At 48.4% G+C, this 18,562-nt stretch overlaps 1 protein-coding gene across 2 annotated transcripts in view; it reads right to left on the bottom strand.

The window, feature by feature from the left end:
- LOC147105067 (uncharacterized) overlaps positions 1-18,562 on the bottom strand; it is a 61,909-nt gene that overhangs the window by 37,347 nt on the left and 6,000 nt on the right. For both annotated transcript variants that reach the window (XM_086011130.1, XM_086011131.1), the window contains exon 2: positions 625-739. The gene's annotated coding sequence lies outside the window, so the exon portion shown is untranslated. The remainder of the gene's footprint in view (positions 1-624; positions 740-18,562) is intronic.

The following is an 18,562-nucleotide window of genomic DNA, read 5'->3' as shown; positions in this document are numbered from 1 at the left end:
TGGGAGAACCCATGGCTCTTCTCCAAATAGTGCGATCTTTTATGTCCACCTGAAAGGGCAGGCGGGGCCTTGGTTTAACATCTCAACCGAAGTATAGCATCGACTGACAGTGCAGTACTCCCTCAGTACTGCACTGAAGTCTCTAGAATGGGGACTTCGATTCAGAGGTGAGAGTGCGACCCACTGAGCCAAGACTGACACTTTTTGTTTTTCATGCTCAATATTTTCCACTGTGTCCCATGTCACTCCTATAGGAAATTACTTGACCCCATGACACAGAATGAGTCTCTCTATCTGCTGGGCTTTCAGGAAGTGTTTTCTTACAGATGGGCTGCTCCAATCATTGTTTTATCCATTTATTTGAAAGTTATAGAGATTGAATTCAGTGTTCCACTCTCAGAGTGGGATAGAAGAGGATGAATATTAAGAAGAACAACAAGCATTATATAAATGCAAGTTATTTCTTTCTTAAATCAGAATAGAAAATGTTATCCATTAGTGCAACAGGAAAGTCTGCCTAATTCTACAATTTTATACAACACCCAGTACTTTCCAGAACTGGGAACTTGTATGGTTGCATCAAACAGAAAGCATGTAGATATTAAAAGCTACAAAAACTATTACCAGTGCCACAACTGTGTGATGGATGTTGGGATATACAGTATTCATCCTCCTCGCTGTCTCTGGTATCATCTCCACCATGTACACAAATCTTTGAAGGTAGCAGAAGTTGAGAAGGCTGTTAAAAGAGCAGATGGGATCCTTGACTTTATGAACAGAGGAATAGAGTACAAAAGCAAGGAAGTTACACTATAAACCTTTATAAAACACTGGCTAGGCCCAGCTGGAGTATTGTGTCCAATTCTGGGCACCACACTTTAGGAAGGATGCCAAGGCCTTGGAGGGTGCAGAGGAGATTTTGTATTTTTTTTATTCGTTTAAGGGATGTGGGCATCGCTGGCAAGGCCAGCATTTATTGCCAATCCCTAATTGCTCCTGAGAAGGTGGTGGTGAGCCGCCTTCTTGAACCACTGCAGTCCGTGTGGTGAAGGTACTCCCACAGTGCTGTTAGGGAGGGAGTTCCAGGATTTTGACCCAGCCACGATGAAGGATCGGCAATATATTTCTAAGTCAGGATGGTGTGTGACTTGATGGGGAACTTGGAGGTGGTGGTGTTCCCATGCTAGAATGGTACCGGGGATGAGGGAATTCAGTTACGTGGAGAGACTGGAGAAGTTGGGGTAGAAACATCGAAGATAGGAGCAGGAGTAGGCCATTCGGCCCCTCGAGCCTGCTCCGCCATTCAATGAGATCATGGCTGATCATCCAAATTCAGTACCTTGTTCCTGCCTTCTCTCCATATCCCTTGATCCCTTTAGCTTTAAGAAATATATCCAACTCCTTCTTGAATATATTTAATGAATTGGCCTCTACTGCCTTCTTTGGCAGAGAATTCCACAGGTTCACCACTCTCTGGGTGAAGAAATTCCTCCTCATCTCTGTCCTAAATGGCTTACCCCTTATCCTTAGACTGTGACCCCTGGTTCTGGACTCCCCGACCATCGGGAACATCCTTCCAGCATCTAGTCTGTCTAGTCCTGTTAGAATTTTATAGGTTTCGATGAGATCCCCTCTCGTTCTTCTAAACTCCAGTGAGAACAAGCCCAATCGACCCAATCTCTCCTCATACGTCATTCCTGCCATCCCAGGTATCAGCCTGGTGAATCTTCGTTGAACTCCTTCCATGGCAAGAACATCCTTCCTCAGTTAAGGCGACCAAAACTGCACACAATACTCAAGATGTGGTCTCACCAAGGCCCTGTACAACTGCAGCAAGACATCCTTGTTCCTGTACTCAAACCCTCTCGCTACGAAGGCCAACATATCATTTGCCTTCTTAACCGCCTGCTGCACCTGCATGCTTACCTTCAGCGACTGGTGCACAAGGACGCCCAGGTCTCGTTGCACTTCCCCTTCTCCCAATCTATTGCCATTCAAATAATAATCTGCCTTCCTGTTTTTGACACCAAAGTGGATAACCTCGCATTTATCCACGTTATATTGCATCTGCCATGCTTCTGCCCAATCTCCCAACCTGTCCAAATCATACTGGAGTTTCTCGGCATCCTCCTCACAGCACACACGCCCACCCAGCTTTGTGTCCTCTGCAAACTTGGAGATATTACATCTAGTTCCCTCGTCCAGATCATTAATATATATTGTGAATAGCTGGGGTCCAAGGACCGATCCCTGCGGTACCCCACTAGTCACTGCCTGCCACTCGGAAAAAGAGCTGTTTATTCCAACTCTTTGCTTTCTGTCTGCCAACCAGTTCTCTATCCAAGTCAATACCTTGCCCCCAATCCCATGTGCCTTAATTTTACACGCTAATCTCTTATGCGGGACATTATTGAAAGCCTTTTGAAAATCCAAATACACCACATCCACTGGTTCTCCCTTATCTATTTTACTAGTTACATCCTCAAAAAATTCCAGTAGATTAGTCAAGCATGATTTACCTTTTGAAAATCCATGTGGACTTTGTCCGATCCAGTCACTTTTTTCCAAGTGCTCTGCTATTACATCTTTTATAATGGACTCTAGCATTTTCCCCACTACCGATGTCAGGCTTACCGGTCTGTAATTCCCCGTTTTCTCTCTACCACCCTTTTTGTACAGTGGGGTAACATTAGCTACCCGCCAATCCATGGGTACTGTTCCAGAGTCTATCGTATTTTGGTTCGGGTTGTTCTCCTTACAGCACAGAAGGTTGAGAGGAGATTTGATAGAGGTGTTCCGAATGGTTTTGACAGAGTAAAGAAGGAGAAACAGTTTCCAGTGTCAGAAGGGTCAGTAACTAGAGGACACAGACTTAAGGTGATTGGCAAAAGAACCAGAGGAGACATAAGGAAACATTTTTTTACACAGCGAGTTGTTGTGATCTGGAATGCACTCCCTAAAAGGGTGGTTGAAGCAGATTCATTAGTAACATTCAAAAAAGAATTGGATAAATACTTGAAGGAAAAGAAGATTACAGGGCTAAGGGGAAAGAGCAGGGGACTGGGATTTATTGCATAGCTGTACCAAAGATCCTGCACAGGCACGATGGGCTGAATGGTCTCCTTCCGTGCTGCATCATTCTATCATTCTATCATTCTATGATAATAAGACACCAGGAGAGTTTGCTACTCTTCTTCAAGTACTTACACGGAATATTTAGCCTCCACCTGAACAGACAGGATCTCGGTTTAACATCTAATACAAAGGACACAGCACCTCCAACAATGCAGCGCTCCCTCACTACTGCACTGAAGCCTTAGACGAGTTTATGTGCTCAATTCTTGGGAGATGCACATAGCCTGAGTCAGTCCCATCATTAGTTCAAAGGTTTAAGTCTACAGATGCCTATAGGAATGTGTAAGTGTTTATCTTACTGCTCCCATTAACACATATCGATCGATCTGTCTATAATGTGTGTCATAGAATCATGGAGCACAGAAGGGGGTAATTCAGCCTACTGCGCCTGTGCTGTCTATTTGGAAGCTCTCCAATTAGTCCCACTACCCCACTCTTTCCCCATCGCCCTGCAAATGTTTCCTTTACAAGTATATATCCAATTCCCTTTTGAAAGGTGCTACTGAATCTGCTTCCACCATTATTTCAGGCAGCGCATTCCAGATCTTAATAATTCATGGCTTAAAAATAATTCTCAACTTCCCCTCTGACTCTTTTGCCAATTATTTTAAATCTATGTACTCCGGTTACTGACTCTCCTGTCAGTGGACCTTCATAATTTTGAACACCTCTATTAAATCTCTCCATCACTTTCTCTGCTCCAAGGAGAACAATCTCAGCTTTTCTAGTTTCTCCACGTCACGGAAGTCCCTCAGCCTTGATACCACTCTAGCAGTTATATTGTCGACATCAGTTGGGTTCTCCTGAAATCACATTCTTATCACATGCGCAATGCGTCTTCAGCTGTCTAGGTCCTAAACTCTGGAATTTCCTCACTAAAACTCTCCACTCTCTTTGACCAAACATTTGGTCACCTGTCACAATGTCTCCTTTGGCTCGGTATCAATTTTTATCTGATTACGTTCCTGTGAAGTGCCTTGGGACGTTTTACTATGTTAAAGGCGCGATATAAATACAACTTATTGCTGTTGTTGATCCCACTAATGAGGGAACAACAATAAATGAATGTGCTTCTCAAGCCACTGCTGTGGTTAATGAGAGCTAACTCCCTTTAGGTTTGTTAAGAGTGAAAATTTTCTCCATGTACAACAGATTGCGTTCAGAATCCTGAATTTTCCCACTGGTTTCAACAGGTAAGAAATCATTGTTGTCAAGAGAATGCTGCGAGTGAATGTTCTATCCTAAATGAACACAAATTCAGCTTTAGTACAATTTAATTAACTCCTCAAATACTGTAAGGGTTGAAAGAGTTGGGTGCTGAATAAAATGTGTGTGCAAGCGTGTTGCAACTTGAGGTGGCCATGGTGGTTTGAAACTGCAAGAAAAATGTGTTGATATTCTCAGCGTGGGTGTGTGACAGAAACCTGTGAATGTACAATGTCAGGAGGTGTTAGTTACTAAATGAAGGGTAGTGTGTGCAAGTGGCTGAACAAGCACTACAATATTACAGGGCTTTTTATAGGCAAGCATCATGGGTGCTGGTCCATTTATTGGACACCAGATGATGCAGATGGAAGAAACAGTGGACAGGAGTACAGGGGACATACGAGCCACACCATGGTGTGGACAAATGACCCCAGAGGGAAGCATTACTAAGCTGGATGTAGTTTTATAAATCTTAAAGAAAAGGAGAGGCTAAAGCTGAGCAAAGACTTCTTAATTGATCTACATAATGTGCTGCCAAAAGACCTGAAGAAGCAGTCAACAGTTAAACTGTGCTGTTAGGTGAAGTCATAGTTACCACAGCTCTCTGTTGTGTATGTACCTTTAAGAGAGAACTGTTTTACAGCTCCTGTATACTGTAGTACCGGCAGTGACCACACCTGTATATAGAGCCGGAGCAGGCTTCTGTACTTCAGTCTTGAGACTACTCTACTCTAGTAAACACCTGTTGATTGTTAAGTTACAGCCTCCGTGTAGTTCTTGGGGAAACATCCTGTTTAAAGAATCACGGATCCAACAGTGGCGACGAGGTTGATTCGAATCTGCCTGCAACTCTGCATTTCCCGTCAAGGAGTCGCTCCGGGAGGATGGTGGAAGAAAGTCGAGGCCAGAAGCACAGGCGTCGACCACGAGCAACCACCCAGTCATCTGGCAGCAAGTGAACATCGCAGGAGTGGCTGTTGAGAGCCACAACGATCCAGCAACAGACTGGCAACAGGTGCAGCGCACACCCTTCCCGGACAGCGGCGGCGGGAGCCGACCAACGGCGTAGAAAAGCCGAGCAGCATCGATGGGGTAAGAGAGAGGGTGAAGCGCACAGGGCGCGGCCGGGGGTTAAAGAACCGAGCGGCGTCGAGGAAAAACAAGCAGAGAGGGTAAAGCAGCAGCCGGGTTCAGGACCAAGCGACGGCAACGGGAAAGGCGCACAGGAGAACGCGCAGAGCACAGCCAGGGCTCAAGGGCTGAACCGCGTCCGCGGGGAGAAGAAGGGAGAGCGCGGGAGACGCCATTGAGCCGCGGAGAAGAAGGGAGAGCGCGGGAGACGCCATTTTTTTTGAAGCCGCAGCGGAGAAGAAGGGCGAGCGCGGGAAGGAAGGAAAACGCGGGAGACGCCATTTTGTTCCAGCGGAGAAGAAGGGAGAACGCGGGAGACGCCATTTAGACAGTTAAATTACACACAGGGATGGCGAAGAATGGCAGTATCACGGTGTTCGACAATGAAGTCGAAGATTGGGCGACATATGTGGAACGCATTGAGGTGTACTGCAGGGCGAATGAAGTGCCAGATGCTAGGAAAGCACTGGTTTTGTTAAATTCCATGGGTGCAAAAACTTATGGCTTACTGCGAAACCTGATAACCCCAGAGAAGCCCGTGGAGAAGAATTTCGAAAGCATAGTAGAAATCCTACAGGACCACTTAAGCCCCACACCGCTGCTGATAGCAGAAAGACTTATGTTCCACAAAAGGAACCAGCATAAAGACAAAAGTAATGCTGAGTACTTAACGGAACTGCACAAATTATCGAAACACTGCCAGTTAAGGGACAAGTTTGTGTGTGGGCTTCAAAGTGAAGGAACCCAGAAACGGCTTTTATCAGAAAAGGATCTTACGCTGGACAAGGCTTTCAGCATGGCAGTATCACACGAAGCAGCCGCACGGGGCGCTGCAGAGATACAACGGAGACCGCAAGAATACGGCACCAATGAAATGTCATATGGAGCAGGGAAGTGTTATCGCTGTGGCAGAACAACACACGATCAGAAGGATTATTGGTTCAAGGACCAACTGCGCAGACAGTGTGGAAAAACAGGACACATAGCAAGAGTCTGCAGGTCAGGGAAGAAAACCAACAGCAAGAAATCGCCACAGGAGAAGTACAAAAAGGTACATAAGGTGATGGACAGTAGTTCAGACGAACAGGGAAATGATACAGACTCCGGAAACAAGGAGCTGGGTTGTCTGAAACTACATAAGGTAACCAAAATGGAGGACCACCAGACTATCTGGGTCACACTCAAGATAGACGGAGTCCAAGTGAAAATGGAATTGGACACTGGATCAGCCCTAACAGTCATAAACCAAAGGGTCTACAAGCGGCTATTTCCACATATACCCTTGAAAGCTACAAAGATTGTCTTGAAGACGTACACGGGGCAAAAAGTCTACCCCAAAGGAAAAATAAGGGTGAAAGTGATATGCAAAGGCCAGGAAATACCTAAAATTGACCTATATGTATTGCCAGATGGAGGACCACCACTACTAGGACGTGAATGGATCCGGAAGATACAATTAGATTGGCATTCCATACAGGCACTGAAGGTTGAGGCCAAAAAGGATGACGACGCCACACCTGGAAGACTGTCAAAAATGCTAACTGACGCACAAGAAATGTTCCAGGAGGGACTCGGAACACTAAAAGGCATAACAGCAACGATTAAAATAGAGGAAAATGCAAGTCCAAAGTTTTTTAAGGCCAGACCGGTGCCTTATGCGATCCGACCAGCCGTTGAAGCAGAGCTGGAAGGGTTGGAACGTTCAGGAGTACTGTCCAAAGTAGGCTGGAGCGAGTGGGCTACACCCATCGTCCCTGTAATGAAGAGGTCGTTGAGTAATACGCCTGGGGAACCAAAGAAGGTTCGCATCCGTGGGGATTTTAAGGTGACAGTGAACCCAGTCCTTCACACGGTACAATATCCGCTTCCACGGATTGAGGATATTTTCGCCTCGCTATCTGGAGGTAAACGCTTCACCAAAATTGATCTGGCCCAGGCGTACTTGCAAATGGAGGTAGAAGAAGCCTCGAAACAATACCTCACGATCAACACTCATAAAGGTCTCTATCAATACAACCGACTGGTGTTCGGGGTAGCATCGGCTCCGGCTATTTGGCAAAGGGCAATGGATCAAGTACTGCAAGGGATTCCAGGGACCCAGTGTTATTTGGACGACATCCTGGTCACGGGCGAAAATGACAGTGATCACCTCGCCAACCTGGAGAAGGTGCTCACTCGATTAAAGGAATATGGGCTACGAGCTAATCGCCACAAGTGCGAGTTTTTCCAGAAGCAGATCTCGTATTGTGGCCACATTATTGATGAAGAACGGTTACATAAGTCTCCTGAAAAGATTGAGGCAGTAGTCAAGGCTCCAGCACCGGAAAATGTGTCACAACTGAGGTCGTTCCTTGGGCTGGTAAACTACTACCATAAGGTCTTACCAAATTTGTATACAGTAGTACACCCACTGAATACCCTACTGCAAACAGGGGTACCATGGAAGTGGAATGACGAATGTAAACGAGCTTTCCAGAAGTGCAAAGAATTGATCACATCAAAAGAGGTGTTGGCCCATTTCAACCCAGCACTACCAATTCGGTTGGCATGTGATGCATCACCCTATGGTATTGGAGCGGTGATGTCGCACAAATTCCCAGACGGGTTGGAGAGGCCAGTAGCCTTTGCGTCTCGGTCACTAACCTCAGCCGAGCGCAACTACGCCCAGATCGACAGGGAGGCCCTCAGCCTAGTATGGGGAGTAAAAAAATTCAACCACTATCTGCATGGGCAGAAGTTCACCTTGCTGACTGACCACCAACCACTTGTCTCCATCTTTAATCCAAAGAAGGGCATTCCGGTGATGACTGCGCAACGGTTACAAAGATGGTCCCTTTTTCTAGGGGCGAACCAATATGAAATAGAATATAAAGGCACGAAACAGCATGGAAACGCTGATGGACTATCACGCTTGCCACTGCCTACTGTGGAGGAAGCACTAGCAGTGGACCCGATCGAGATATTTTATTCGTCAATAATTGAACGATTGCCAGTAACTAACGCGGATATAGAGGAGACCCGCAATGATCCGACACTGTCTCGGGTATATGATTTGACGGTGAGGGGATGGCCAACACATGGCGACTCACTGTTGCCAGCATTCTCATCCAGAAGCGAACAGCTGTCAGTATGCCAGGGGACAGTGATGTGTGGATCCCGAGTGGTAATTCCACCCAAGTTAAGGGAGAGAGTGCTCAATGAGCTTCACGAAGGTCATCTGGGAGGGGTAAAAATGAAAAGCCTTGCTAGGGCTTATGTGTGGTGGCCGGGGATTGATCAACAAATCGAGGACCTAACCAAGAGCTGCTCAGGATGCCAGAAGGTCCAAAATGCACCACCACATGCCCCTCTACACCCATGGGAGTGGCCCTCCTCTCCATGGCAACGGGTGCATCTTGAGTTTGCTGGTCCATTCATGGACTCAATGTTCTTAATAGCAGTGGATGCGCACTCGAAATGGCCTGAGGTGATAAAAATGTCCTCAACCACTACAGAGAAAACGATTGCAGTCCTACCGACCATATTTACCAGGAACGGCTTGCCAGAGCAGATTTGCTCTGATAATGGACCACAGTTTGTGTCCGAAGAGTTTCGGAAATTTATGAGAAGGAATGGAGTAAGGCATTACACATCCGCCCCGTATCATCCAGCCACAAATGGATTGGCTGAGAGGTTCGTACAAACCTTTAAAAAGGCGATAAAGGCCATGTGCGATGATGAAATTCCACTACAGCATAAGGTGGACAATTTCCTGTTAGCCTACAGAAATGCGGCACATGCAGTTACCAACCAGACCCCGGCCATGATGTTCTTTAACCGAAGGTTGAGATCTCGTCTGGATTTGCTCAGACCAAATGTGCGAAAAAATGTTGAGGATAAACAATTCCAGCACATCAATGAGAAGCCGACAAGGAGCTTCAATGTAGGACAACCAGTCTTGGCCCGTGACTACCGAACAGAGAAATGGCAACCCGGAACGATATGCACACGGCAGGGGCCATTAATGTACACAGTGGATGTCGGGGAGAACATTGTGAGACGCCACGTCGACCAGATCTTAGCGTCACAGGAACGAGTCAACCCCATGTCTCGCGTACCTGGGGATGAACCCGACATACCGGTAGCATCTACCTCAGAAACAGTAGCAGTGGAAACTGATGAACTAACCGACGAAAGGGGGCCAGAATCGCCTCCGCACCAAGAACAAGAACCTCAGGGAAGGCGCTATCCAGAAAGGATCAGGAAGCCGCCCCAAAGACTGAATTTATAAATGGACTATTTTCAGTTAATGTTGCATGTTAAAAATGTTAATTGTTAAATGAATGTTATGGTACTGTTAATCTAAAAGGGGAGGAATTGTTGTGTATGTACCTTTAAGAGAGAACTGTTTTACAGCTCCTGTATACTGTAGTACCGGCAGTGACCACACCTGTATATAAAGCCGGAGCAGGCTTCTGTACTTCAGTCTTGAGACTACTCTACTCTAGTAAACACCTGTTGATTGTTAAGTTACAGCCTCCGTGTAGTTCTTGGGGAAACATCCTATTTAAAGAATCACGGATCCAACACTCTCAACACTGACATACCTTCCAGGAACTGAGTGGCAGATATCTCAGGGGTCAATGGAAATGCTGTTAACTGTTGCACAAGGCACATTACAGAAGTCTTCCAAAGGCATGCACATGGGTACATAAGCCGAGAAATTCCCCGTTGTAGCACCAGTTTTGCTGAAAAATTGGCAGCAGCCTCGCTTTCGCCCGCTCCCGGTGCAGGACACGGTGGCCACCATTTTGGTGAGGGCCACAGCACTGGCCTCTCAAATTTAAATAAGCAGATTGTGACGTCAATCGGCGTGCAACGCCTGAATTGACGCCACCGCTGCTATTGTGGATGCTCTCACACACCAGAACGCCCTGTCCTACATACGCAGAGAAAAATGTGCGTGAAGCTGCCCTGCAGAGATGCTGTCAGCACTCCTTAAAGGGACACACACATCTTTCAGTTAAGTTTGGATTTCAGCTTTTTGGAGTTTTTTTTGTATTTTATTGAAGTAGTGGCTTGATGCAATACATTTAAAAAGTTGTTAAAGTGTGCAGAGAGTACTGCTGGATGCTTGCGAGGCTTTGGATGGTTAAAAAAAAGGCCTCTGTGAAGACAGAAAATGCTGGAAATACTCAGCAGGTCAGGAAGCATCCGTGGAGAGAGAAACAAATGTTTCAGGTTGAGATGCTGCATGGCCTACTGAATATTTCCAGCATTTTCTGCTTTTATTTCAGATTTCCAGCATCCGCAGTAATTTGCCTCCGAGAAGACCACTTGCTCACAGTCCTGAGGGGCACATGGAGCTGTAGCAGAGGCAGTAAAGGGGACAAGCTGTTCGCAGAGGGAAGAGGAAGAAGCAGAAGAGGAAGACGCAGGAGGAAGGATGCAACCCAGACAGCCCCTTTCTAGCCGGAATACCCAGGATGGAATCATCTGCCTGCAGTACCAGTGACCACAACCCCAATTCCCCTTTCAACATTAACAACAACAACTTGTATTTATATAGCGTTACATTAGTCCCACACTTTAGCCTCCCTCTGTTACTGTCCATCACAACATCCTCTTGGCCAAAATGCTGAAATAAAAGCCACCAGGAAACAAACTTTCCAATCCAACTTTATTCAGATATGCAGCCAATATGACATCAATTTACCAGGAACGGTAGCGTAGTGGTAATGTCACTGGGCTAGTAATCCAGAGGTCTGGACTAACGATCCAGTAGACGCGAGTTCAAATCCCACCACGGCAGCTGGGGAATTTAAATTCAGTTAATTAAATAAATCTGGAATTAAAAAGCTAGTATCAGTAATGGTGACCATGAAACTATCGGATTGTCGTAAAAACCCATCTGGTTCACTAATGAAGGAAATCTGCCGCCCTTACCTGGTCTGGCCGATATGTGACTCCAGACCCACAGCAATGTGGTTGACTCTTAACTGCCCTCTGAAATGGCCTAGCAAGTCACTCAGTTGTATCTAACCGCTACGAAACATAATAAGAATGAAACCAGACGGACCACCCGGCTTCGACCTCGGCACCAGCTACAGACACGGAAACGGCACACCCAGCCCAGTCGACCCTGCAAAGTCCTCCTCACCAACATCTGGGGATTTGTGCCAAAATTGGGAGAGCTGTCCCACAGACTAGTCAAGCAACAGCCTGACATAGTCATACTCACAGAATCATACCTTTCACCCAATGTTCAAAACTCCTCCATCACTATCCCAGGGGTGGCGGCACAGTGGTATACAGTCGGGAAGGAGTGGCCCTGGGAGTCCTCAACATTGACTCTGGACCCCCATGGCTTCAGGTCAAGCATAGGCAAGGAAACCTCCTGCTGATTACCACCTACCGCCCTCCCTCAGCTGATGATTTAGTACTCCTCCATGTTGAACACCACTTGGAAGAAGCACTGAGAGTAGCAAGAACACAGAATGTAGTCTGGGTGGGGGACTTCAATGTCCAGCACCAAGAGTGGCTCGGTAGCAAAACTACTGGCCGAGTCCTGAAGGACATAGCTGCCAGTCTGGGCCTGTGACAGGTGGTGAGGGAAAAACCTACTTGACCTCGTCCTCACCAATCTACCTGTCCATGACAGCATTGGTAGCAGTGACCACCGCAAAGTCATTGTGGAGACCAAGCCAGGGGTTCAATAAGGAGTGTAGAAGAGCATGCCAGGAGCAGCACCAGGCATACCTAAAAATGAGGTGTCAACCTGGGGAAGCTGCAGCACAGGACTACATGCATGCTAAACAGCGAAAGCAGCATGCTATAGACAGGGCTAAGCAATCCCACAATCAAAGGATCAGCTCAAAGCTCGGCAGTCCTGCCACATCCAGTCGTGAATGGTGGTGGACCATTAAACAGCTAATGGGAGGAGGAGGCTCCATGAATATCCCCATCCTCAATGGCGGTGGAGCCCAGCATGTGAGTACAAAAGACAAGGCTGAAGCGTTGTCAGCCAGAAGCACTGAGCGGATGATCCATATCGGCATACTCCCGAGGTCCCCACCAATACAGAAGCCAGTCTCAGCCAATTCGATTCACTCCACGTGATATCAAGAAACGTCTGAGCGCACTGGATACAGCAAAGGCTATGGACCCCGACAACATCCGGCTATCGTGCTGAAGACTTGCGCTCCAGAACTAGCCGCGCCTCTAGCCAAGCTGTTCCAGTACAGCTACAACACTGGCATCTACCCGACAATGTGGAAAACTGCCCAGGTATGTCCTGTCCACAAAAAGCAGGACAAATCCAATCCGGCCAATGACTGCCCCATCATTCTACTCTCAATCATCAGCAAAGTGATGGAAGGTGTCATCGACAGTGCCATCAAGCGGCACTTACTCACCAATAACCGGCTCACTGATGCCCAGTTTGGGTTCCGCCAAGACCACTCGGCTCCCGACCTTATTGCAGCCTTGGTCCAAACATGGACAAAGGAACTTGTAATGAAATCTGTTTGTCTTGATCCTGTATTCGTTTTGCACTCATGTATATTACCCTCCCCCACTGTGTATAGTTTCACTTCCTCTTTCCCGACTAACCTGGGAGGTTCCAGGTCTTGGCTCTTGGCTCCGCCCCTGACTTCTCTTACATAAAGATCCCAGGATCTGTATGACTCATTCCTGTGAACCAGTCAGCGTGTTGAGATGTTAGCTCTGATCTTAGTGATTAAAAGCCAACTTGTTTAAGTCTATAACTTCTAGTTTTGTGGTTATTGAAGGCCCATCAATTTTAATCACTAAAGAATACTAGGATGGATCGACTCCTAAAACCAGAGCGTCTGGACTTGGATCCACATTCTGCTGAAGCATCAAATCAATTTGGACACTGGCTCAAATGCTTCGAACTCTTCGCGGGGGCCTCATCCGCTAGCGAGGTAGATAAACTGAGTCTACTGACTACTCGCGTAAGTCATCGGATTTATTCGTTCATCCGGGACGCCACCTCTTACACGGAGGCCATCACTATCCTGAAGGCCCAATACCAGAGGCCGGTAAACGAAGTGTACGCCAGACATCTGCTGGCTACACGCAGGCAGCGACCAGAGGAATCAATGGACGATTTCTTACAGGGCCTAAAGGACCTGGTCCGGGACTGTAACTGCAAGGCCGTGACGGCCAACGCGTACTCTGACGAATTGGTCCGCGATTCCTTCATCACGGGCCTCAAATCGAATTATATCTGGCAGAGACTGCTGGAGAAGGAGGTCCTGGACTTAAAAAAGGCAGTGGCCACTGCGCGATCGCTGGACGTGGCCCAGAAAAACTCTGACTCTTATTCTTCCGGCCATGCGGCCCTCACCGCCTCGTGCGCGCCGAGGGGGCCGCCATCTTGGAATCAGCCATCTTCCCTATCCCGGTCTCAGACCAGCTCTACGCCGCCGGAGTCCCCACACAGAAGTTCACCCAGGAGTCCTACTACAGCGGCAATGTCTCGAGGCCCGAAATGCTACTTCTGCGGCCAGGCCAAGCACCCCAGACAACGATGCCCAGCGAAGGACGCTACATGCTTCAAATGTAAGAAAAAGGGGCATTTTAGCAAAGTCTGCAGGGGGAATCCGATTTCCAACTCCGTCACCGCCTCGTGCGTGCCGTGCGGGCCGCCATCTTGGGATCCGCCATCTTTTCCCGACTCAACGGCCGCCCAGGGCCCAACAGTGGCTTCGATCACGGTGGATCAATCCAGGCCACACCCGTTGACAAAATCCATGATGGACATACAGGTAAACGGGAATTTAACGAAATGTTTAATTGACTGTGGGAGTACCGAGAGTTTTATCCACCCTAGCCTGGTACGGCGGCACTCATTAACGGTAACCCCTACACGGAGCAGAATTGCTATGGCTGCTAAGCCCCACACTTCGGACATTTTGGGCTGCTGTGTGGTAACACTGACTGTAAAAGGCACGGACTACAAGGATTTTAAACTCCTCGTGATGCCAGAACTCTGTGTTAATGTAATCTTGGGACTGGACTTCCAGTGCCACCACGAAAGTGTCACGCTAGCATATGGCGGGTCCCAGCCGCCACTCACAGTCTGTGGCCTATCAACCTTAAAAATCAGCCCGCCCTCTTTATTTGCTAATCTCGCTCCGAACTGTAGGCCCATAGCGACCAAAGGTAGATGGTACAGTCTGGAAGACAGACACTTTATCAAGGCGGAAGTGGACAGACTCCTGCGGGAAGGCATTATTGAATGCAGTACCAGCCCGTGGCGTGCCCAAGTAGTCATAGTTAAAAATAGTGAAAAGAAACGGATGGTAATTGACTACAGCCAGACTGTTAATATTTATACCCAGCTGGACGCCTACCCTTTACCCCACATATCAGAAATGGTCAACCAGATTGCGCAATACCGAGTCTTCTCGACTATCGACCTCAAATTCGCGTATCACCAGCTCCCCATTAGAACGGAGGACCGCCCATACACCGCCTTCGAGGCGAACGGGCGCCTCTACCATTTTCTCAGAGTGCCCTTCGGAGTAACAAATGGGGTCTCGGTCTTCCAACGTGAGATGGACCGCATGGTTGACGAGAATAAACTGCAAGCTACCTACCCCTATCTGGACAATGTCACTATCTGCGGGCACAACCAGCAAGACCACGATCTAAATCTTGCGAGATTTTTTAAAACTGCCCTAAAGCTGAATCTAACCTACAACGAAGACAAATGTGTCTTCAACACAACCCGTCTCTCTATCCTCGGCTGTGTGGTGGAAGATGGGGTAATTGGACCGGACCCTGACCGATTACGCCCCCTAAAGGAACTGCCCCTGCCACACAATCCCAAAGCTTTAAAAAGGTGCCTGGGATTTTTTTCGTATTATGCCCAATGGGTGCCCAATTACTCTGATAAGGCCCGACCCCTCATTAAATCGACGTCCTTCCCACTATCAGCTGAAGCTCGGGAGGCTTTCACCAGTATTAAACAGGACATTGAAAGGGCTGCAGTGTGTGCAGTGGACGAATGCATTCCCTTTCAAGTCGAAAGCGATGCATCAGACTTTGCCTTAGCTGCGACCCTCAATCAGGCTGGGAGACCTGTGGCCTTCTTCTCCCGAACCCTTCAGGGACCTGAAATCAGGCACTCTTCTGTCGAGAAGGAGGCACAGGCTATAGTGGAGGCAGTGCGGCACTGGAGACACTACCTAGCCGGCAAACGTTTCACCCTGCTCACCGACCAGCGGTCGGTGGCTTTCATGTTTAATAACAAACAAAGGGGGAAAATCAAGAATGACAAAATACTCAGGTGGAGGATCGAACTATCCACGTTCGACTATGATATTATGTACAGGCCGGGAGCCCTTAATGAACCCCCAGACGCCCTGTCGCGGGGAATGTGTGCCAGCATTCATACGGACAAATTACAGGGTCTCCACAACGACCTCTGTCACCCAGGGGTCACCCGACTATACCATTTTATAAAGTCCCACAATCTGCCCCACTCCATCGAGGAGGTCAGGGCAATGACCAGAGCCTGCCGCATCTGTGCGGAATGCAAGCCTCGTTTCTACAGGCCTGACCGTGCACACCTTATCAAAGCCACACGGCCATTCGAGCACCTAAGTCTGGGCTTCAAGGGACCCCTTCCCTCTGCCGACCGTAACGTATACTTCCTCAATATCATTGATGAATATTCCCACTTCCCTTTCGCCATTCCCTGCCCAGACATGACCAGTGCCACGGTCATCAAGTGTCTCTGTAATCTATTCTGCATGTTTGGCATGCCGAACTACATACACAGCGATAGGGGGACGTCATTCATGAGTGACGAGCTGCGCCAGTTCTTGCTCTCAAAGGGGATAGCCACTAGCAGAACCACTAGCTACAACCCCCGGGGTAATGGGCAAGTGGAAAGGGAGAATGCTACTGTTTGGAAGGCTGTCACGTTAGCCTTAAAGTCAAAAGGCCTTCCGACCTCCCGCTGGCAGGAAGTCCTCCCAGACCTGCTCCACTCCATAAGGTCTCTGTTATGTACTGCCACTAACGCTAACCCTCACGAAAAGATGTTCGTTTTCCCCCGGAAATCCACCTCGGGCATATCTCTACCCGCGTGGCTGACGTCTCCGGGGACAGTACTATTGCGGAAGCACGTGAGAGGCCATAAAACGGACCCCCTTGTGGAAAAGGTACAGCTCCTCCATGCAAACCCTCAGTACACCTATGTCGAATACTCTGACGGGCGAGAGGACACTGTTTCCATAAAAGACCTCGCTCCCTCGGGGAGCGGAGAGAACGATGGGAGACTACCCGATGAAGACCTACACTACAAAGAGACAGGACGCCCAGAGGTATCAATACCCAACTTTAACCTGGAGGACACTGCAGATAACCTGGAAGACACTGCGGAGGCCCGGACAGCGGAGGAACCAGAATCCACTCCCCTAGAGGCACCCCAACCGGCTTTGCGCCGATCACTGAGAACTGCAAAACCTCCTGACAGACTCACTTATACCAACTTTTAAGGAACATCACCCCGATGGACTAAATCTATAGAAGGGGTGAATGTAATAAAATCTGTTTGTCTTGATCCTGTATTCGTTTTGCACTCATGTATATTACCCTCCCCCACTGTGTATAGTTTCACTTCCTCTTTCCCGACTAACCTGGGAGGTTCCAGGTCTTGGCTCTTGGCTCTGCCCCTGACTTCTCTTATATAAAGATCCCAGGATCTGTATGACTCATTCCTGTGAACCAGTCAGCGTGTTGAGATGTTAGCTCTGATCTTAGTGATTAAAAGCCAACTTGTTTAAGTCTATAACTTCTAGTTTTGTGGTTATTGAAGGCCCATCAGAACTGAATTCCAGAGGTGAGAGTGACTGCCCTTGACATCAATGCAGCATTTGACCAAGTGTGGCATCAAGGAGCCCTAGTAATACTGAGGTCAATGGGAATCAGGGGGAAAACGCTCCACTGGCTGGAGTCATACCTAGCACAAAGGAAGATGGTTGTGGTGGTTGAAGGTCAATCATCGCAGCCCCAGGACATCGCTGCAGGAGTTCCTCAGGGCAGTGTCCTAGGCCCAACCATCTTCAGCTGCTTCATCAATGACCTTCCCTCCAACATAAGGTCAGAAATGGGGATGTTCGCTGGTGACTGCAGTGTTCAGCACTGATGCGCTATCAATTACTCATAAAAGACTGAGAGCTAAGAGAGTAACTAAAGGCTTTTATTAACAAAAGAATGAAGGTCTGCCTCGAGTGGTCGACCGGTCCAGAAATACAAAGGGCTGGGGAGCAGTCACCTTTATACTAGGACTTGTGGGAGGAGTCAGCCGAGGCATGTCCAGGCATGTACACAGTGGAATACAAACAGTGGTTTACCACATTCACCCCTTGTTTAAAATTGAGTCCGGCGGGGTGAAGTGTATTAAAAGTTAGTGTATTGGAGTCTCTCCGGAGGTCTTGTCTGCCGCTGTGATCGGCGTGGCGACGGCAGGGGTAGTGGAGCTTCCGGCGTCGAGTCCTGCGTGGGCTGTGGCACAGGCGTGTCGTCCTCGTAGATGTCAAGCGGGTCGCGGGGCCCAGGCCTGCCGTCTGCTGGGGCTGGATATCGGATCGTGGGGGGGGGGGGTGGTAGTGAGTAGTGGGTTACTGCGGCCCCCGAGGGTGCAAGGTCTCTTATGGAGACTGTGTCCTCCCGCCCGTCCGGGTATGCAATGTAAGCATACTGGGGGTTGGCGTGGAGGAGGTCGACCCTCGCGACCAGGGGGTCCGTTTTATGGGTCCTCACGTGCCTTCTCAGTAGGACTGGCCCTGGGGACATCAGCCATGGCGGTAGCGATGTCCCCGATGTGGACTTCCTTGGGAAGACAAATATTTCCTCATGAGGGGTGGCGTTAGTGGCAGTGCAGAGCAGTGACCGAATAGAGTGGAGCGCATCGGGGAGCACATCCTGCCAGCGGGAGGTTGGAAGGCCCCTAGACTTTAAGGCTAGCAGGGCGGCCTTCCAAACTGTCGCATTTTCTCTTTCCACCTGTCCGTTCCCCCGGGGGTTGTAACTGGTGGTCCTGCTTGTGGCAATACCCCTAGTTAGCAGGTAC

The sequence above is a fragment of the Somniosus microcephalus genome, chromosome 18, assembly GCF_052327205.1.
Source record: "Somniosus microcephalus isolate GS21.2 chromosome 18, FLI_Smic_1.0, whole genome shotgun sequence".
NCBI lineage: Eukaryota > Metazoa > Chordata > Chondrichthyes > Squaliformes > Somniosidae > Somniosus > Somniosus microcephalus.
Note: the sequence above shows the minus strand (reverse complement) of the source record. Positions and strands in the feature narration are given on the sequence as shown.